The sequence below is a fragment of the Ranitomeya variabilis genome, chromosome 2, assembly GCF_051348905.1.
Source record: "Ranitomeya variabilis isolate aRanVar5 chromosome 2, aRanVar5.hap1, whole genome shotgun sequence".
Classification (NCBI taxonomy): domain Eukaryota; kingdom Metazoa; phylum Chordata; class Amphibia; order Anura; family Dendrobatidae; genus Ranitomeya; species Ranitomeya variabilis.
The window spans coordinates 1,080,009,771-1,080,026,816 of NC_135233.1; the positions used below are offsets into that span (position 1 = coordinate 1,080,009,771).

Genomic DNA, 17,046 nt, shown 5'->3' on the forward strand with positions numbered 1-17,046 from the left:
ACGTTTGTCATTTCATCTAAAATCACCGCCAATATATGTGGGGGCCTCTGTCTGCCTTTTGGGAAAATTTCTCTAGAGGTGAGCCAGGACTGTCTTTTCCTCTGCTAGGATTAGGTAGTTCTCCGGCTGGCGCTGGGCATCTAGGGATAAAATAACGTAGGCATGCTACCCGGCCACTTCTAGTTGTGCGGCAGGTTTAGTTCATGGTCAGTATAGTTTCCATCTTCCAAGAGCTAGTTCTCATATATGCTGGGCTATGTTCTCTCGCCATTGAGAATCATGACACAGAATGCTGTACATAAGCCCCTGATGCCGGTGGGCTTAGCTTATCTATGATTTTGGGGGTGACAGGTTCCCTTTGAGCAAACGGATTCCCTGGTGCTGGTCAGTTCCTTGGCCATTGACGGGAGCTAAGTGAATTTCTTTACCTTCCAGGAGTCCTGGCTCAGTTTGACTAGCTGTGCCGTAGAGATGTCAACTGTGTGCCACATGGATGACATCTTGCCAAGCCAGCAAATCAAATGCCGGTAACCTAGAAGCCAAAGGCACTTTCACACAGCTCCTGTCCACAGCCAGAGAATATAGACGATGACGTCCTCTTCTTGTCTTCATGCCGCTGCTCCGGCGCAGCCGTACTTTGTCTGCCCTGTTGAGGGCAGAGCAAAGTACTGCAGTGTGCAGGCGCCGGGCCTCTCTGACCTTTCCTGGTGCCTGTGCACTGCAGTACTTTGCTCTGCCCTCAACAGGGAGATAAAGTACGCCTGCGCCGGAGCAGCAGCGTGAAGACAAGAAGAGGACGTTATCATAACAAGATGGGAGGCCCCGGACCGGACTGTGACGCCCATCGGAACGGACCACAGCGGGTCCGCACCTGGGTGAGTATATTCTAACCTCTTTTTCTCATCTTTCAGGATACATCGGGGGCTTATCTACAGCATTACAGAATGCTGTAGATAAGCCCCTGATGCCGGTAGGCTTAGCTCACCTTCGATTTTGGTGGTGACAGGTTCCCTTTAAGGTGTTTGGCAATGTTCTATTACATATCTCCCGGGCACTAGAAGAGGAAACCTAAAAACAAAAAAATAATGTAATAGTTGCTATAAGACCTTCGCTCATCAATAGTTGTGATTAGTGTTGAGCATTCCGATGCTGCAAGTATCGGGTATCGGCCGATACTTGCTGTATCGGAATTTCCGATACCGAGATCCGATATTTTTGTGATATCGGGTATCGGTATCGAAACAACATTAATGTAAAAATGTGTAAAAGAAAGAATTAAAATAAAAAATATCGCTATACTCACCTGTCCGACGCAGCCTGGACCTCAGCGAAGGAACCGGCAGCGTTGTTTGTTTAAAATTCGCGCTTTTACTTGGTTACGTGAATTCCCGGCTTGTGATTGGTCAGGGCGGCCATGTTGCCGGGACGCGGACCAATCACAGCAAGCCGTGACGAAATTACGTCACGGCTTGCTGTGATTGGTCCGCGTCCCGGCAACATGGCCGCCATTAACCAATCACAAGCCGTGACGTCACGGGAGGCTGGACTTGCGCGTTTTTTTAAAAAGCGCGCGTGTCCAGCCTCCAGTGACGTCCCGGCTTATGATTGGTCACGGCGCCATGTTGCCGGGACGCGGACCAATCACAGCAAGCCGTGACGAAATTACGTCATGGCTTGCTGTGATTGGTCCGCGTCCCGGCAACATGGCCGCCATTAACCAATCACAAGCCGTGACGTCACGGGAGGCTGGACTTGCGCACTTTTTAAAAAACGCGCGTGTCCAGCCTCCAGTGACGTCCCGGCTTGTGATTGGTCAGGGCGGCCATGTTGCCGGGACGCGGACCAATCACAGCAAGCCGTGACGAAATTACGTCACGGCTTGCTGTGATTGGTCCGCGTCCCGGCAACATGGACGCCATTAACCAATCACAAGCCGTGACGTCACTGGAGGCTGGACACGCGCGTTTTTTAAAAAGTGCGCAAGTCCAGCCTCCAGTGACGTCCCGGCTTGTGATTGGTCCGCGTCCCGGCAACATGGCCGCCCTGACCAATTACAAGCCGGGAATTCACGTAACCAAGTAAAAGCGCGAATTTTAAACAAACAACGCTGCCGGTTCCCTCGCTGAGGTCCCGGCTGCGTCGGACAGGTGAGTATAGCGATATTTTTTATTTTAATTGTTTCTTTTACACATTTATATGGTTCCCAGGGCCTGAAGGAGAGTTTCCTCTCCTTCAGACCCTGGGAACCATCAGGAATACCGTCCGATACTTGAGTCCCATTGACTTGTATTGGTATCGGGTATCGGTATCGGATTGGATCCGATACTTTGCCGGTATCGGCCGATACTTTCCGATACCGATACTTTCAAGTATCGGACGGTATCGCTCAACACTAGTTGTGATCCATTGCTGTAACCATCACAGTGTTTCAAAAAAAATCGTGCAAGTTTCACCAGCCTTTGATGAGTGAGTAACATTTGAAATTTTCACATATGAAACAAATAAATAAAGTACAAAACTTGTTCAATTCCCTGCAATGGCATCAAAGTGACATCAGTGATTTTTCATGGACCAATAAGCTTGATTGGGTAATTTTGATCTGAGGCTCGGGTCAAAAACGGACCACTGACATGTGAACATCCACATAAACTAAATTGGGTTCATGTTCTATCCAAGAAAAACAGATGTTTGAATGAAGATGAAGTGCCAGTGATTGATGAGCTCCGTTCATGTGGTCTGTACATCTGGCTACGGTCTATGTCTTCTGCTATATAAGAACCATCTGACTCATAAATTACCGGTGTACATGTATATAGATAGATCTAGGTTTGTATAGATATTGTTGCTATTCATTCTCCTTTGCTAGTGTTGGAAGGTATTTTGTTGGTTTGTGACATCATGTATGTAGCTGATGGAAAACCAAGAGGAAAGTGGGTTGGAATACCTTCCATCTTTGTGGGAACAGTTTAAGGAAGCCCCTACTCTATTCCCATTGACTGTGCCCAGTACAGAACGTCCATACAGATATAGTTGGTGGAAGTTTGGTGGAAGAACATGATCAGCGCACAGAGTCCAGACCTCTACTCCATCCAACACCTAGAATGGAGATGGTGAGCCCGGAAACTTCACAACATCAGGGTCTGACCTCACAAATGATCAAGGGTCAAAAATTCCCACAGATGCCTTCAAAATCTTGTAGAAAGCAAGTTATGATAGACCAATTGAATTACCGGCTTTTCACAGATATCGCGCTGAATGAAATATAAATACAGAATATATATATATGTGTCTCAATGACACATATATGTATATATATATATATGTATATATGTTTTACCGAACGTTTGAGCACATAAATCCATTAGATGTCGGTTTTGCAAGCCTGCGAGAAAATCTCGCAGTACGGATGCCATACGGATTACATACGGAGGATGCCATGCGCAAAATACGCTGACACACCCTGACTACGGATCACTATTTTGGGAACATTTCTCCGTATTACGGCTGTAAAAAACTGAGCGTATTGTCTTACGCTGAGTGTGACTCCAGCCTAAAGTCTGTCTTTCCTTGCCTTCTGAGCTTTGCACTGTGCCTGAAAAATATTTCCTGATTACATGTAGAGCATTGGCGCACTCAGGAAAAAATGGACCTCAGTTTGTTGCAAAAAAAAAAATTCCTATCAGCCCTTAGAAAAATTAAAATCTTAGGGATAAAACAACATTTTAGTGGTAAAAAAGTACCGTAATTTATTCTTTCTTCACAGCTTAGTAGTATAAAAATCTGTGAGGCACATGTGGTGTCAATATGATCACTGCACTCCTAGATTAAGTCATTGAGGAATGTAGTTTGTAAAATGAATTCACATTTGGGGGGTTTCTGTTGTTCTGACCCTTCAGGGGCTCTGCCAATGTGACATGGCACCCTCATACCATTCCAGCAAAATCGGAACTCTAATATGGCGCCTCTTCCCTTCTGAGCTTTGAACTGTGCCTCAATAGTAGTATACCCTCACATATGGGGTATCGGCGCACTCAGGAGAAATTGCACTACAAATTGTATGGTGCAATTTCTTCTGTTACCCTCATGAAAATGCAAAATTTGGAGCAAAAGAGGTAAAAAATAACAAGCAACAAATATTCCTCACCTTTCCGCAGAGATGCTTTTAATCTATTAGTTCCACAATGGGTTCAGCTATTCTACATCTAGATGGCAGGCTGCATGGTGCCACCATTCTGCCTGTCATCCAGCTGAGAAACTGAGCACCATGTGCTCGGTGTCTGTGAACTGCTATTCCCTGTCTGAGGGCACCGCAAGCGTGAGCAAATTCTCCAGCTCCTGGTGCCGTCTGACAGGTCCTGCAAGTTTACAGCCAATGAACTCATTTCACCTATGTGACGTCAGCGCCGTGGAAAAATTTCCCATACAATACATAGGTGAAGTGAGTACCATTACTAACCTTGGGGCATGATGTTACCAGACAATACAAAGGTGACATCAACCCCCCAACTATTACCCCATTTGCCACCGCCACAGGGCAACTGGGAAGAGCTACGCTAAATGCCAGAATTGGCACATCTTAGAGATGCGCCTTTTCTGGTGCAGCTGAGAGCTGATGCTTTTAGCTAGTAAGGAGCAGTATCCATGGCCCCTTCCTAGGCTATTAATTCAGCCTGCAGCTGTCTGCGTAGACTTTGCTGGTTATTAATTATGGGGGGGGGGGACCCACATAATTTTTTTTGTCACCTATTTTAATATCCAGTAAAGGCTAAGTATACAGTTGTGAGCTGATATTAATAGTCTGGGAAGCTCCATGGGTATTATCCCCTTCCCAGGCTATAAACATATGCCTCCAGCCATTGGCTTTCCCCGCTGGTTATGAAAATTGTGTGGGAGCCCACAACATTTACATCCAAAAAATAAACTTTAATTAATTAAATGTATGTACAGTAATTTGCACACACTGTACTAATTGTACTTGTCACTGACATCTATATATCTGCCTGATCTATTTGTATTTACTGTATGTAATCCATCTCTTCCATCTCTTCCATCATGTCAGCTCCTGCAGTGATTCTATAGAACACAGCAGATGAATTACCGGCTTTTCTGCTATCTATCTATGCAATCTAAATGTGTGTGTGTGTGTGTATGTATATATATATATATATATATATATATATATATATATATACAGTATATGTGGGTGTGTCAGTGACATCTATATATCTATGTATTCTGTATATATATATATATATATATATATATATATATATATATATATATATATATATATATTCTATCTATTCTATTCTAACTTGTGATTATACTGTATGCAGCAGATTAATTGCCGGCTATAATTATTTATAATATTAATTATAATTATATCTATCTATCTATCTATCTATCTATCTATCTATCTATCTATCTATTATCTATCTAACTATCCCATATCTATCTATCTATCCCATATCTATCTATCTATCTATCTATCTATCTATCTATCCCATATCTATCTATCTACCGTATATACTCGAGTATAAGCCGAGATTTTCAGCCCAAATTTTTGGGCTGAAAGTGCCCCCTCGGCTTATACTCGAGTCATGATCGGTGGTGGGGTCGGCGGGTGAGCACCGTCATATACTCACCTGCTTCCGGGGCTCCTGGCGCTCCCCCTGCACGTCCCACGGTCTCCGGGTGCAGCAGCCTCTTCCCCTGAGCGGTCACGTGGGACCGCTCATTAGAGAAATGAATAGGCTGCTCCACCCCCCATAGGGGCGGAGCCGCCTATTCATTTCTCTAATGAAGCGGTGCCGGTGACCGCTGACAGAGAAAGAGGCTGCGGCACCGAAGACAGGCAGGGGGAAGGAGCGGGACGCCGGGAGCAGGTAAGTATCGGATATTCACCTGTCCTCGTTCCACACGCCGGGCGTCGGCGCCATCTTCCCGGCGTCTCTCTGCACTGACTGCAGGCAGAGGGCGCGATGACGCATATAGTGTGCGCGCCGCCCTCTGCCTGATCAGTCAGTGCGGAGAGACGCCGGGAAGATGGCGCCGAGGAGCTGCAAGCAAGACAGGTGAGTATGTGTTTTTGTTTTTTTTATTGCAGCGGCAGCAGCAGCACATATTTATGTGGAGCATCTATGGGGCAATGGTGCAGAGCAGTATATGGCAGAGCTATGGGGCAACGGTGCAGAGTACTATATGGCACAGCTATGGGGCAATGGTGCAGAGCACTATATGGCACAGCTATGGGGCAATGGTGCAGAGCACTATATGGCACAGCTATGGGGCAACAGTGCAGAGCACTATATGGCACAGCTATGGGGCAACAGTGCAGAGCACTATATGGCACAGCTATGGGGCAATGGTGCAGAGCACTATATGGCACAGCTATGGGGCAATGGTGCAGAGCACTATATGGCACAGCTATGGGGCAACAGTGCAGAGCACTATATGGCACAGCTATGGGGCAACAGTGCAGAGCACTATATGGCACAGCTATGGGGCAATGGTGCAGAGCACTATATGGCACAGCTATGGGGCAACGGTGCAGAGCACTATATGGCAGAGCTATGGGGCAACGGTGCAGAGCACTATATGGCACAGCTATGGGGCAATGGTGCAGAGCATATATATATATGGCACAGCTATCTATGGGGCAACGGTGCAGAGCATTGTATATATGGCACAGCTTTATGTGGAGTATCTATGGGGCAACGGTGCAGAGCATTGTATATATGGCACAGCTTTATGTGGAGTATCTATGGGGCCATAATGAACGGTGCAGAGCATTATATATGGCACAGCTTTATGTGGAGCATCTATGGGGCCATAATGAATGGTATGGAGTATCTATTTCTAATTTTGAAATTCACCGGTACCTGCTGCATTTTCCACCCTAGGCTTATATTCGAGTCAATAAGTTTTCCCAGTTTTTTGTGGCAAAATTAGGGGGGTCGGCTTATACTCGGGTCGGCTTATACTCGAGTATATATCTATCTATCTATCTATCTATCTATCTATCTATTATCTATCTATCTACTGTATGTTGCTGTTTGTAAAAGCTCATGTTAAACTCGCATTGCAATCAGATGTCATTCGGATGCTAGGTGTGAGAATTCGGATTGTACTCGCATGACACTGGCATTACACTTGTGCGACTCTCGGCAGGGAGACTCGGAGCGATTTTTCATATGTTAAGTGTGACTCCAGCCTTAAACTAAGGCTACGTTCACACGATCCGTTTTTTGCTGCGGATCCGTAGCGGAATTGCAGCTACGGATCCGCAGCCGTTTTCCATGCAGGGTACAGTACAATGTTACCCTATGGAAAACAAAACCCGCTGTGCCGACGATCCTTTTTTTCGCTGGAAAATCCGCGCGGATTTGCCAACGGAAAAAAGAAGTACCATGTCAATTCTTTCAGCGGATTCCGCTGCGGGTTTCCAACAGCACCAATAGGAAACTGCAGTTGGAAACCCGCAGTGGAATCCGCAGAAGAAAAAGGACACAAATCCGCCGAGAGAAGCACCGCCGTTTTCCACTGCGGATTTCCCCGAAAAAGGACCGGAAAAATCCGCAGTGAAAAACGGATCGTGTGAACGTAGCCTAACACTTGTAAAATTTGGCCTGGTCATGAAGATGAAAACAGGCCTGGGGATGAAGGGGTTTATTAACGCCAAACCTAACAAAACACACACAACATTGTGATAGATTTTGCCCAAAGATAATGAGCGAAAAACAATAGATTGGAACTTAGATGCTCCATTGTTGATAAACGAGCCCTTTGGGTCTTACTTGGTGCGGCGTCCAGGGTCCGGCAGATACTTTTCCAGATGCAGTCTCCGGTCTTCTCTCCTCACATGGTGAAACCGCTGCTTTTAATTAAACCCTTGGAGAATAATTAAACCAGGCGATTACAACACATGTAGATATTAAAAGCTTGGAAAACCTACTTTACCCCACAATAATAAATTCGAAAGGAAATCTACCGGTGATAAGAGAAATATTTCATAATGATTTTGAGCAGTTTAACCCTTTATGTGCTCAGCAAACATCTCAATTTTTATTTGCTACATTCTAGACATCTAAAAGTTTTTTTTACTATTGGTTTATTTCTTTCTATTGAGGTGCAGGGAGGTTTATTTTTCTTACCATTCAGTATTCAAATTGAAAAAAGAAGTGCACGCAACATGATAAGTATTTTCTGCTAGAAACGACAATGCTTATTTTCATACCTTTATAAAGTCAAAATAAAAAAAAAATTGGAGAATGTTTACATTTTTTTCTTTTACATTTTATTAATATTGATTTTTTTCTTTACATTAATTTATTTTTGTAAATGCATTGGAATATTGCTGAATATAAACAATGGCTGTACATTGCATTTACTACATATACTGTGTATGGAAAATAATCCCTAAAATGGAATTTATATTTTTCCTTTTAATCTTCATCATGCCATCATGCTCCGCCTCTCAGACCCATCAGTGACTAGAATTCTGTCACTTTATTGTGCCTTTAACCCCTTAATCCCATATGACGTACTATCCCGTCAAGGTGGGGTGGGCCTTAATTCCCACTGATGGGATAGTACGTCATATGCAATCGGCCGCACTCACGGGGTGAGCGAGGCCGGGTGTCAGCTGACTATCGCAGCTGACATCCAGCACTATGTGCCAGGAGTGGTCACGGACCACCCCCGGCACATTAACCCCCGGCACACTGCGATCAAACATGATTGCAGCATTCTGGTGGTATAGGGAAGCATCGCGCAGGGAGGGGGCTCCCTGCGGGCTTCCCTGAGACCCTCGGAGCAACGCGATGTGATCGCATTGCTCCGAGCGTCTCTTACCTCCTCTCCCTGCAGTCCCCGGATCCAAAATGGCCGAGGGGCTGCTTCCGGGTCCTGCAGGGAGGTGGCTTACCAGCGCCTGCTTACAGCAAGCACTGGTAAGCCTACAGCGCTGTAAGTCAGATGGCTGATCTGACAGAGTGCTGTGCAAACTGTCAGATCAGCGAACTGTGATGTCCCCCCCGGGACAAAGTAAAAAAGTAAAAAAAAATTTCCACATGTGTTAAAAAAAAAAAATCCTAAGTAAAAAGAAAAAAATATATATTATTCCCATAAATACATTTCTTTATCTAAATAAAAAAAAACAATAAAAGTACACATATTTAGTATCGCCACGTCCGTAACGACCCAACCTATAAAACATTCCCACTAGTTAACCCCTTCAGTGAACACCGTAAAAAAAATTAAAAAAACGAGGCAGAAAACAACGCTTTATTATCATACCGCCGAACAAAAAGTGGAATAACACGAGATCAAAAAGACAGATATAAATAACTATGGTACCGCTGAAAACGTCATCTTGTCCCGCAAAAAAGGAGCTGCCATACAGCATCATCAGCAAAAAAATAAAAAAGTTATGGTTTTCAGAATAAAGTGATGCCAAAATAATAATTTTTTCTATAAAATAGTTTTTATCGTATAAAAGCGCCAAAACATAAAAAAAGATATAAATGAGGTATCGCTGTAATCATACTGACCCAAAGAGTAAAACTGCTTTGTTAATTTTACCAAACGTGGCACGGTATAAATGCCCCCCCAAAAAAAGAAATTCATGAATAGCTGGTTTTTGGTCATTCTGCCTCACAAAAATCGGAATAAAAAGCGATCAAAAAATGTCACGTGACCGAAAATGTTACCAATAAAAACGTCAACTCTTCCCACAAAAAACAAGACCTTACATGACTCTGTGGACCAAAATATGGAAAAATTATAGATCTCAAAATGTGGAGATGCAAAAACTTTTTTGCTATAAAAAGTGTTTTGTAGTGTGTGACAGCTGCCAATCACAAAAATCTGCTATAAAAAACTCTATAAAAGTAAATCAACCCCCCCTTCATCACCCTCTTAGGTATGGAAAAATAATAAAATTAAAAAAATGTATTTATTTCCATTTCCCCATTAGGATTAGGGCAAGGGTTTGGGCTAGGGTTAGGGTTAGGGCTAGGGTTATGGCTAGGGCTAGGGTTAGGGCTAGGGTTAGGGCTAGGGTTAGGGTTGGGACTAGGGTTGGAGCTAAAGTTAGGGTTAGGGTTGGGGCTAAATTTAGGGTTAGGGTTGGGGCTAAAGTTAAAGTTAGGGTTGGGGCTAAAGATAGGGTTGGAGCTAAAGTTAGGGTTAGGGTTTAGATTAAATTTACGGTTGGGATTAGGGTTGGGATTAGAGTTAGGGGTGTGTCAGGGTTAGGGGTGTTGTTAGGGTTACCATTGGGATTAGTGTTAGGAGTGTGTTTGGATTAGGGTTTCAGTTAGAATTGGGGAGTTTGCACTGTTTAGGCACATCAGGGGCTCTCCAAATTCGACATGGCGTCCGATCTCAATTCCAGCCAATTCTGTGTTGAAAAAGTAAAACACTGCTCCTTCCCTTCCGAGCTCTCCTGTGCGCCCGAACAGGGGTTTACCCCAACATATGGGGTATCAGCATACTAGGGACAAATTGGACAACAACTTTTGGTGTCCAAGTTCTCTTGCTACCCTTGGGAAAATAAAAATTTGGGGGGCTAAAAATCATTTTTGTGGGAAATTTTTTATTTTTATTTTCATGGCTCTGCGTTTTAAACTGTAGTGAAACACTTGGGGGTTCAAAGTTTTCACAACACATCCAGATAAGTTCCTTGGGAGGTCTAGTTTCCAATATGGGGTCACTTTTGGGGGTTTCTACTGTTTGGGTACATCAAGGGCTCTGCAAATGCAACGTGACGCCTGCAGACCAATCCATCTAAGTCTGCATTCCAAATTGAGCTCCTTCGCTTCCTAGCTCTGCCATGCGCCCGAACAGTGGTTCCCCCCCACATATGGGGTATCAGCGTACTCAGGACAAATTGTACAACAACTTTTGGGGTCCAATTTCTGCTGTTACCCTTGGGAAAATACAAAACTGGGGGCTAAAAATAATTTTTGTGGAAAAAAAATAATTTTTTATTTTCACGGCTCTGCGTTATAAACTGTAGTGAAACACTTGGGGTTTCAAAGTTCTCACAACACATCCAGATAAGTTCCTTGGGAGGTCTAGTTTCCAATATGGGGTCACTTGTGGTGTGGTTTTTACTGTTTGGGTACATCAGGGGCTCTGCAAATGCAACGTGACGCCTGCTACCAATCCATCTAAGTCTGTATTCCAAATGGCACTCCTTCACTTCCGAGCTCTGCCATGCGCCCAAACGGTGGTTACCCCCACATATGGGGTATCAGTGTACTCAGGACAAATTGGAGAACAACTTTTGGGGTCCAATTTATCCTGTTACCCTTGTGAAAATACAAAACTGGGGGCTAAAAAAATCTATTTTGTGAAAATAAAAGGAATTTTTATTTTCACGGCTCGGCGTTATAAACTGTAGTGAAACACTTAGGGGTTCAAAGCTCTCAAAACACAACTAGATAAGTTCCTTAGGGTGTCACTTGTGGGGGGGTTTAATGTTTAGGCACATCAGGGGCTCTCCAAACTCGACATATTCAAAATCATCTCCATTTTATTTCCCATGAATACTAACATCAGATTGATGTACTTCAATCAAGTGTCCCTAGAAGGGGTGTTGTACTAGGTCTGCACAAACTTAAATTTAGCTATGTCCAAATACGGCTAATGATAATCTAATAAATGTCTTACCAAAATAGAATTAACCTGCACATAAAATGGTGGCAAAGTAAGGGTGTGTGATATACAGGCAATGGGCAGAGCAGTGCCTTGTCATACATCCGGGTATTGACTAGCGCATTGCAGAGTTACATAAAGTTATTATGTGGCTCAGGGCATTGCGTAGGGACCGCATACAGGAGCGCAGGTGCATTGGACATGTCCATGCTCCAGGGAAAGCGTGTTATACAGCGGATGGAGTATTGGGTCAGCTGATGCGGCCCAATGAGCTCACATCCGGTCAGATGGTCGGCCTCGCGCGGCACACAGACCGGATGCCGGTATGCAAGGCACCTGATAAAAAGTCAGCGTACATATTATTCACCACTCGCATGGATGGCAGCATCGGCTGGACGGTCATGAGAAGACAACCCCAACAATATCCCCTGAGGAGTGTAAAACGAAATGCGTCGGGACAGTAGGGGAGGACGTCCACCTCCACTAGTGGAACTGAATACTGTAATATAACATGGTTCGAGGTGGGTGAGATTGTTCTGTATTTATTTATACCAGCCACATTTATGGATTCTTTTACATGCTAAACAAGGTTTATGAACAGTCTCAGGTGGACTGAATACAGTGCAGTATTGAATTCATCTACTAACCCCAGGTTGCATTGTATATATATGTATGGTTTTGGTTGCACTGGGGCTAATATCTTGTAGTGGTGCTATAAGTTACCGTACCCAGTGGGTTAAGAAAAGTGGCTATCCACACCTATGTTGTGAGGTATAGGTTGACTGTCTTGAAGAAGACACGAGGGTTAGAGAAAGAAATCTATTGAGTATGTTATCTATCAGAAATTGAGTACTATACCACTATTGGTTTCTAGTAAAGGATCGATAGCGCAATCCACAAATTTATGTGTATGTTTGTCTGTATTATGCACCTTGCACTTTCGTGTGAATTTTGTTTTTAGAATATTAAGTAAAGGTTATATTTTATCCTACACGTTCTTGTATTGATACTAAATTTGGGATTATACCATCAGCTGAAGTATTATGTGGGAAATGTTACCTATTAAGTATTTTGTGTGACATATCTCTGTGATTTAAGGGCATAAAAATTCAAAGTTGGAAAATTGCGAAATTTTCAAAATTTTCGCCAAATTTCCGTTTTTTTTCACAAATAAACGCAAGTTATATCAAAGAAATTTTATGACTATCATGAAGTAAAATATGTCACGAGAAAACAATGTCAAAATCACCAAGATCCGTTGAAGCGTTCCAGAGTTATAACCTCATAAAAGGACAGTGGTCAGAATTGTAAAAATCGGCCCGGTCATTAATGCGCAAACCACCCTCGGGGCTTAAGGGGTTAAATATAATAACATTCAACAGGTGGTCCAACATACAGTCATTTTCCTCTTAAATACTTTTCTATTTAGTGCCATTATCTAAATTAATTTCTAATATACTTGACTTAAAAATTCTCTCTCCTCCCCTAACTACACTATCTAACTGCTTTTCTTTTTATTTCCATACTTTCTTTATAATTATGCTTCATTTGAGAATTCCAGTGCATGCTGGGATACTTAAACAAAGTATCATCAAGGAACAGAGTCAGCGGTCACTGCCTCAGTCTCTCTCCCCTCCCTCAAATGAAGTGTCACTAGTGATTTTGGTTCCAGGAGCTGGGATAGTGCCTATGCGATATGCGCTATGAGATGTGCACAATGACAGTGCTCTCTCATTCTGTTACAGACTCAGATCATCAGAAATGTGCCAGACAGGAGTGCACTGTTAGTGTGTCTTCTAAGACTATCTAGCATGCTGAGACCAGTGACGTTTCTTGAATCAGTGAAGCTATTTTCTGCATGCCGTGTAGCCTTAGAAAACACACTAACAGTGCCCTTTAGTGTCGGCTCATTACTGCTGATTTGAGCCAGCAACAAAGAGCGCACTGTCACTGTGCACATCTCACAATACACATCATGCATGGACTAACATATCCCCTTATATGAGCATCACTGATGATACTTTTGTCAGTGACCACAGCCTCTGCCCCTGATGTCACTTCATTTGAGTATCCCATCATGCGCTGGAATTCTCTAATGAAGCATCAACAAAAAAAGGAAGTAGGAAAACAAAAGAAAAGCAATTAGATAGAGTAGTTAGGGAATGTAGTGAATGTTTAATTTAAGTAAAATAGAAAATTGCTTAGAACATGGAATTAAATAGATAGGAATTTAGGTGGAAAATTAGTTAGAATGTCGGACCACACCTTTAAACTTTGTGGTCATTAGAAGGAAAATTTGGAAACCGCTATTTGCTTTCTGTAAACATTATGACTGCTCCACCTTTCCTCTACACAAAGCTGTTATTAATTAATGTCTTATCATGGCAACTTTCACCTTTTGCCTGTGTATTTGTGCACAGATTTGATCTGCTCTGCAGCAAAATTGTACATATACGTAATTTATATGAATTTCTTATAATCATCCTGAAAATAAAGACACATCATTTACATATTAAATTGGTTTGTGCTTTCAATGCCTTAAGGTCCATTTACACTGTAAGATTATTGTGAACGGGTGTTACTAGGAACATGAGTTTCACCATAATCTTTCATTCTAAAGTTGCTGACGGTCACCTGAAGACTGAGTTATGTGCTTGTTCTCCGCATGATACAGACAATAAAAATCAATGTTCTTGGCGTTCCCATTTAAACAGGAATTGCGGTGCCAAGAACAATGGCATTGTGTGAGCACTGACTGATCTATCAGTGTGCATCGTTACTTTGGGGTCTGCCTGTGTAAAAATGCTACTAGTTATCACCGATCAGCCATTTAATTCCACAAATTGGGTGGTGTAATCGCAAGGTTAGGTCTCATTCAGAAACATGTTTTTTGTTGCTTTTATTTACAAATAGAACACACTTTCCTTATAGTCTATGTGGCTGATCACAAGTCTGGATCATTTTGAGGAAAGAGTGTCAAGGAGTCATGTCTAGTGTTGAGCATTCCGATACCGCAAGTATCGGCCGATCCGATACTTGCCGCATATCGGATACCGGAATCGGAAGTTCCCAGGATTCAAACTGCATGAATTCAGCCAATGAGGAATGATTCTGAGTGTGGGCACATCCTGTTCAGCATGGTGGGCATGTAACTACTGGCAAGGCTGTGATTGGCTGCTGAAATGATGTCATGATGCAGTTTAAAAGTCGCTGGCGCCATTTTGCGCTCACTCTGCTGTGAATTCAGTTAGTGACAGGACGCTGTGTGCTGACTGAGGGCCAGTTGAGATAGCGATTTGCTTCTTTGTTCTTTTCAAAGGCTAATTTACCAACCGCTGTGTTCACCTACTAATCACCTTGCTTTTGCCTTGCAGCGCTGTTTTCACAGCGATCTGCAAGGTCTGTGTGTGTGTGTGTGTGTGTGTGCAGCCCACTCTCTAGTCTGTGTGCAGCCATAGGCCATAGCTGGTTGTATTCAGTTCAGGGAGGGTGGTTCACTGCCTCATACTGTTCTATTTTCTTTTTTTTTTTTTCAAGTAGTGCAGGCTGCTGCACATTTTTTCTAATAATTCCTATTAGTGACTTTCCACCCGTATCCAGGTAAATTGTGGAAAAACACTAGATAGGATAACGTAGAGGAGTGTTTTTGGGCCTTGCAGAGCCGTTTACGGCTGTCTACACGGTCTCCGTGTGACTGCAGCTCTCCCTGTTGTCAGTTCAGCCCCCACAAAATAAATAAATAATAAAGTTCACCAAACACACCACTTTACAGTTGTGTTGGCCACATTAGCTCATATTAAAGTCTAGTCCACACTTTAGAAAATTAGTGCTTCTTATACCTGTTAAGAGCTGTTCAGGAATAAGCACACAAAGCCGTTAATACTTTTCTGCTTATCTTTATCAGTCAACCAAGATGAGGAAGGCAGGGAGTAAGGCACATGGGCGTGGGCGCGGAGCATGGAGAGGACGTGGGGATTCTGTGCCTGCTGCGGGCACCGGTGACTCATCATCACCCAGTTTCAGCAGGGAACAGTCCTTCATGCGCAGCTTTGTCGTAGAGCGCCGTACACCGCTGCTGCTTGAAGACCAAATTGGAGTCGTTGTCGGATGGATGGCAGCTAACGCATCGAATTCAATTAGTGCCACATCCTCTCAGACACAGAGCACTGGAGAGCACCCATCTGTCTCTTCACCACCTGCCAAATTGCCCAGGCAGACAGAGAGCCCAGGACAGGAGCCGTCTCTACTTCTATTCTCTGAATCTCTTGGCTTGGAAACAGGGGGCCAGCCAAACAGCATTGGAGAAATGGAAGAAGAGGCAGTGTGCAGTGATGCCCAACAGATTTTTCTCTCTGAGTCTGAAGAGGCGGGTGGGCCAGTGCCTCCGGTCACCACACCGCAGAACGCATCCGCTGATTACACTCAGGTGCCACTTTCTGGTGCGTGCTCTGCTGCTGAGACTACCCAGGAGGAGCAGTTGGTGGCAGAGGGTAGTGTAGATGATGAGGTCCTTGACCCATCGTGGCGTGAGGGACAGGAAGGTGGTGGGAGCAACTCTGAGGAAGAGATTCCCCGAACGGGCCAAAGAGGGAGAGGGAGGGGGAAGACTGCGGATCCTGTAGCCTCCACTTTGGCACCCATTAGGAGCATGTCTCTTCCAACAGCCAAAAAGGGCGCTCCTAAGACTTGCAGTGCCTGGTCCTTTTTTGACACAGTTGCAGATGACATTTGCTATGTCAAATGCAAGGTGTGTCATCACAAAGTCAAAAGAGGGAGAAATGTCAGCAACCTCAATACCTCCAACATGTGGAAACATGTGCGGACCAGACACGCGGCGGAGTTAAAGAAACACACTGAAGAGCTAGGCCAACCAACAGCGGCAGCTACCACCACTTCAGCTCGTGTTGCCTCTTCCTCCAGCTCACACGCAGCTGGTTCGGCTTCCTCCCAGGATCGCCGTGGAAGAACCTCTGGCACTGTTGTCCAGAGACCCACTGTAATTCCACCCGCAGCACCACGTTCCCAGTCATCCTCACACTCCCAGCCCAGTCTACAGCCATCGGTAGTACAGTACAGGCGTGGGAGAAAAGGCAAACCACCCACAAGCACAGGCTCTGACTGCAGGCATTGCCAAACTTCTGTCACTGGAAATGCTGTCATTCAGGCTGGTGGAGACTGACAGCTTCCGTGACTTGATGTCATTGGCAGTCCCACAGTACAATGTGCCCAGCTGCTTTTATTTCAGCAGGCAAGCCGTCCCTGCCCTGCACAAGCATGTGGAGGGACACATAAAACACGCGCTACTGAACGCCGTCAGTAGCAAGGTTCACCTCACCACCGATGTGTGGACCAGTCAACATGGACAGGGGCGATACCTTTCCCTCA

The 17,046-nt window shown here is 44.2% G+C and overlaps 1 protein-coding gene across 1 annotated transcript in view; it reads right to left on the reverse strand.

Moving 5' to 3' along the window:
- Nucleotides 1-7,824, reverse strand: part of LOC143808719 (cytochrome P450 2C14-like) — a 564,240-nt gene extending 556,416 nt beyond the window's left edge. The window contains exon 1 of the mRNA XM_077291654.1: nucleotides 7,797-7,824. The gene's annotated coding sequence lies outside the window, so the exon portion shown is untranslated. The remainder of the gene's footprint in view (nucleotides 1-7,796) is intronic.
- Nucleotides 7,825-17,046: the final 9,222 nt, after the last annotated feature.